This window comes from Schistocerca serialis, unplaced genomic scaffold (genome assembly GCF_023864345.2).
Source record: "Schistocerca serialis cubense isolate TAMUIC-IGC-003099 unplaced genomic scaffold, iqSchSeri2.2 HiC_scaffold_360, whole genome shotgun sequence".
Classification (NCBI taxonomy): domain Eukaryota; kingdom Metazoa; phylum Arthropoda; class Insecta; order Orthoptera; family Acrididae; genus Schistocerca; species Schistocerca serialis.
This window is the reverse complement of record NW_026047934.1, coordinates 10,001-15,000: the sequence shown is the minus strand read 5'-3', so window position 1 is coordinate 15,000 and position 5,000 is coordinate 10,001.

Below are 5,000 nucleotides of genomic sequence, written 5' to 3'. Positions count from 1 at the left end.
CCGGCGGGAGACAACACGCGCCACCTACGGTGACCGGCAGCTCCAACGCCAGCGCCACAGAAGGACAAAAGCCCTACTTGGGTGCCGAAGCGAACTCTCCCAGCACAGCGCACGCGCCAACACGTCCGCACAGCTGCGATACAAACCACCTGCGAGAACCGCTGGGGCGACCGAGCAGCAGACGGCGTCGCGGCGCCGAGCGCCGGGCGGCGGCGCATCCTCAGCGCACAAAGTCCTCAATCGGACCAGCACACTGCAGATGGCCACCGCGCTTCGCACCGGGCCCGCGAGGACCTACTTTGGCCGCAAGGCGCCGCGAGCAGGGGGCGCCGGCGCGCAGCTGCGCCGCCTGCCGCGTCCGTCGGCCGGCGCGCCTGCCACCGGCCGCCCCCACCAGCCGGCTGTAGCGCGTGCGCCCACGCACCGCGCTGCCAGCACGCCGGGCGGCCCCCCCTCACCGGCCGGGGACGGTCCCACCCAGCCACCGCCGCGTATCGCCTCACACCCAGATCCCCTTTCACGTTCGTGGGCATGGTGGGTCCCCTTTCACGTTCGTGGGCATGGTGGGTATCCCTGAAACAACCGGTTAATAGCTCGACCGATCGTCGCCAACACTGATTCACCTCTAGCGAGAACAACCGCACCACAACGGGTTACCGGTTGTTCATTTGCGTAACGTCACCAGCAAACGTACACGTCCATCGCCATTTGCAACGAGTATTGCATGCCTGTGTCAGGTGTCACAACACACTACGTCTGCCCACATAGACGCAACAACATGTGCACGCCTAGAGAACACGTGGAAGGTAGACCCCGTACGTATGCGGTGTCCATTGCGCGAACGACTGTCAGCCCGCCTCTGCAGCATGTCGCAGATGTGGAACGCGGTGCAACATGCTATCACGGTGTGTGAGAAGAGACGACTACGTCCGAATACACGCTCCACTACATCAACAGACTGCTCATGCTGATCGCCATCCAGGGCGTCCGTTCCTCCCACACGTCTGTATGGCGTACCACACTGCAATCCAGCTCTTATAGGGAGACGACACGTAGCTGCGTGCACAATATTTGGACTGTATGGTCCGCCGTTGCTAGGCGCTGTCGTCATACGGTCACATGGGCCACGATGTATCATTCAGTACATACGGAGCAATGTGCAGTACAGTTTGTGGGTTTTGCGTACATCGGCGGACAGGTGACAGGCCGTACCACAACGTAGGCTGAGTACGTCGGCATGCGAAGGGCATTGAACATGCAAACTTCTCACCGACCAGCTTGCGAAGGCAGGGGGGAAGGGGGGGGGGGCATGTACGTCCTGCTGCTATCCACACTACAGTGTATAGCAGGAGCATGTGGAAAGTCAGCAACACCTGCAAGGTGTTTAACATGACGCGATACACAGGGGACCGGGCAGTGCGAGTAGCGAACTATATTGCGAGGGTTGCGGTTAGGCAACACTACACTACTTTAACGGGTTGCATAACAATTACAGAGCAGGTTCAGCGACAACGTGCGTCAGGTTAAGGCGCAATATAGTTTAGGTTACGGCGCACTTTAGGTTAGGTTAAGGCACATTATAGGTTAGGTTAAGGCACAACATGGGTTACGTTAAGGCACAACATGGGTTACGTTAAGGCACAACATGGGTTAGGTTAAGGCACAACATGGGTTAGGTTAAGGCACAACATGGGTTAGGTTAAGGCACAACATGGGTTAGGTTAAGGCACAACATGGGTTAGGTTAAGGCACAACATGGGTTAGGTTAAGGCACAACATGGGTTAGGTTAAGGCACAACATGGGTTAGGTTAAGGCACAACATGGGTTAGGTTAAGGCACAACATGGGTTAGGTTAAGGCACAACATGGGTTAGGTTAAGGCACAACATGGGTTAGGTTAAGGCACAACATGGGTTAGGTTAAGGCACAACATGGGTTAGGTTAAGGCACAACATGGGTTAGGTTAAGGCACAACATGGGTTAGGTTAAGGCACAACATGGGTTAGGTTAAGGCACAACATGGGTTAGGTTAAGGCACAACATGGGTTAGGTTAAGGCACAACATGGGTTAGGTTAAGGCACAACATGGGTTAGGTTAAGGCACAACATGGGTTAGGTTAAGGCACAACATGGGTTAGGTTAAGGCACAACATGGGTTAGGTTAAGGCACAACATGGGTTAGGTTAAGGCACAACATGGGTTAGGTTAAGGCACAACATGGGTTAGGTTAAGGCACAACATGGGTTAGGTTAAGGCACAACATGGGTTAGGTTAAGGCACAACATGGGTTAGGTTAAGGCACAACATGGGTTAGGTTAAGGCACAACATGGGTTAGGTTAAGGCACAACATGGGTTAGGTTAAGGCACAACATGGGTTAGGTTAAGGCACAACATGGGTTAGGTTAAGGCACACCATGGGTTAGGTTAAGGCACAACATGGGTTAGGTTAAGGCACAACATGGGTTAGGTTAAGGCACAACATGGGTTAGGTTAAGGCACAACATGGGTTAGGTTAAGGCACACCATGGGTTAGGTTAAGGCACACCATGGGTTAGGTTAAGGCACACCATGGGTTAGGTTAAGGCACACCATGGGTTAGGTTAAGGCACAACATGGGTTAGGTTAAGGCACAACATGGGTTAGGTTAAGGCACAACATGGGTTAGGTTAAGGCACAACGTAGGTTAGGTTAAGGCACAACGTGGGTTAGGTTAAGGCACAACGTGGGTTAGGTTAAGGCACAACGTGGGTTAGGTTAAGGCACAACGTGGGTTAGGTTAAGGCACAACGTGGGTTAGGTTAAGGCACAACATGGGTTAGGTTAAGGCACAACATGGGTTAGGTTAAGGCACACCATGGGTTAGGTTAAGGCACACCATGGGTTAGGTTAAGGCACAACATGGGTTAGGTTAAGGCACAACATGGGTTAGGTTAAGGCACAACATGGGTTAGGTTAAGGCACAACATGGGTTAGGTTAAGGCACAACATGGGTTAGGTTAAGGCACAACGTAGGTTAGGTTAAGGCACAACGTAGGTTAGGTTAAGGCACAACGTGGGTTAGGTTAAGGCACAACATGGGTTAGGTTAAGGCACAACATGGGTTAGGTTAAGGCACAACATGGGTTAGGTTAAGGCACAACATGGGTTAGGTTAAGGCACAACATGGGTTACGTTACGGCACAACATGGGTTACGTTACGGCACAACATGGGTTACGTTACGGCACAACATGGGTTACGTTACGGCACAACATGGGTTACGTTACGGCACAACATGGGTTACGTTACGGCACAACATGGGTTACGTTACGGCACAACATGGGTTACGTTACGGCACAAATTAGGTTAGGTTACGGCACAAATTAGGTTAGGTTAAGGCACAAATTAGGTTAGGTTAAGGCACAAATTAGGTTAGGTTAAGGCACAAATTAGGTTAGGTTAAGGCACAAATTAGGTTAGGTTAAGGCACGATATAGGTTAGGTTAAGGCACGATATAGGTTAGGTTAAGGCACGATATAGGTTAGGTTAAGGCACGATATAGGTTAGGTTAAGGCACGATATAGGTTAGGTTAAGGCACGATATAGGTTAGGTTAAGGTACGATATAGGTTAGGTTAAGGTACGATATAGGTTAGGTTAAGGTACGATATAGGTTAGGTTAAGGTACGATATAGGTTAGGTTAAGGTACGATATAGGTTAGGTTAAGGTACGATATAGGTTAGGTTAAGGTACGATATAGGTTAGGTTAAGGTACGATATAGGTTAGGTTAAGGTACGATATAGGTTAGGTTAAGGTACGATATAGGTTAGGTTAAGGTACGATATAGCGTAGGTTCAGATACACATTGTTGTAGGGAAAGGTGTATTGGGGGGGGGGGGGCGGCAGGTTCGTTGATAGTGATTATCGTAATTGGATGCCTGCGGTATTATCCGATTTGTCACGTCAGGATGCACTTTTGGCTCATGACAGGCGGCGCTCCGATTCCATGGTTGTGGCAGATCTGTGTCTTTCATTCCTGCCATTGTTTGTGTGCTGTGACAGGAGGCAGTATTGTGATGTTGGGTGCACCACTGTGTAGGACATGTGTGGGTGTTCGTGGCTTAGCTGAGCAATGTGCGGATGTCGGAAGGGTGGGATATTGTGTTTTCTGGGTGGACCTCCCGGTCTGGTAATGATAGTGTGGATTGTGTCATGTGGCGGAGAGGATGCACTGGATGTTCTTCCATGCTGGTGGTTAGATATTGTGTGTGATAAGAGAGTAGTGTGTGATAAGAGTGTCTGGCTGACGTGTGGTTCTCATTGTGTGCAGAGTCTTTCAGCATGTATAGGGACGGTTGTATATATTATCTGTATTCTGATGGCTCTGCATCTATTACTAATCAGTGCCGTGTATACGGTTACTCTAGTTCCAGTCGAAACTGTTCTATCTCTGTACATTAGTGACACTGCGGCTCCACTATGTTGCCGCCCCTGTCGGCCGTTTCCCCCAGTGTATGGCTAATGATTATCAGCAATCAGTCTATTAGTCAATACCGGTAGTGTGACGACGTCAAATGTCCGGGATGGGGGAAGCTACACCCTTCCCGTGGGTCAGGGCCTAGAAAGACTCTTCCCACGCAGGAGACTCGGACTGTCGTTACTCTTCCGAGACATATATGTGCCCAGCGTTTTTTTGCGGCTGCGAGTGCAACGCCAGGAGGCTCGGACTGTCGTTACTCTTCCGAGATATATATTTGCCCAGCGTTTTTTGCGACTGCGAGTGCAACGCCCACGGGTGCCGACATGGATGGGGCGCTTCCTAGCTGATGGCTCAGCATGAGAATCCGTACAGTGAGCAATGCGATCGCGTCTGTAGCTTGTACGTGGTACAGCTCGCAGCTCATGAATAGGGACAGCGGGAATGTCGCATATTGGAAATATCTCTTCATGAAACGCATGTTATAGGTGTGAATTGCACCTTACGAGTGCGGGAAACGTCCGCCGTTCATCCGCTGGCGAT